Raw genomic sequence first — 718 nt, 5'->3', positions numbered from 1 at the left:
GGCAGGAAAACTGCAATCACTGTTCTACTACTGCGCGTTAACGCAAGGTTGAGAAGCGCTTTCAGAGTAAGGGGTATGACTGTGAATAGGTAGAGTGAGGTAGAGTCACGGACATAGGCACGGTGTACTAGAGGGGTGTTCTGGGCGGTATTCTCAGTCGCTACTTATTCTTAAGCAAATGCTTAAGCATTCGGCATCCTTTACTAGCTATTAGGTTAGTAGAGGATGCCGCATGCTTAAGCATTTGCTTAAGAATAAGTAGCGACTGAGAATACCGCCCTCTGATTCCTGTTCAGAATAAGTGACTTTTTCGTCCTAGTTCTTCTGGCGGCCGCTAGATTGGCGCTCAAGGAGAAAAGGCTGATTTTTTGCGCCAAATACGACTAAAAGCTCTACTACCACAATCACATAAATGCATGCATACATGGATTTCTTATCACGACGCCTCTCGCGACAGTCGAAGGAACCACACAGGAATCGGCACACAAAATTGCTGGGGCAAAGCTGCTGAGTCGGAACACCTGTCTATTACACCGTGGACATAGGAATATAGGGACGCACCTTCGATATTACACCGCGTCTCATGTATATTTTTCTCTTTTTACCGCCGTCTACATTTTCCTTAGGGCATATATACATGGAGGTTTCATTGAAAGCTTGAAACTGTCGCCAACATGGTGCGAGAGAGAACAACATCGTGCGAGCGAGAGAAGTATAG

This window comes from Andrena cerasifolii, chromosome 2, assembly GCF_050908995.1.
Source record: "Andrena cerasifolii isolate SP2316 chromosome 2, iyAndCera1_principal, whole genome shotgun sequence".
NCBI lineage: Eukaryota > Metazoa > Arthropoda > Insecta > Hymenoptera > Andrenidae > Andrena > Andrena cerasifolii.
Note: the sequence above shows the minus strand (reverse complement) of the source record.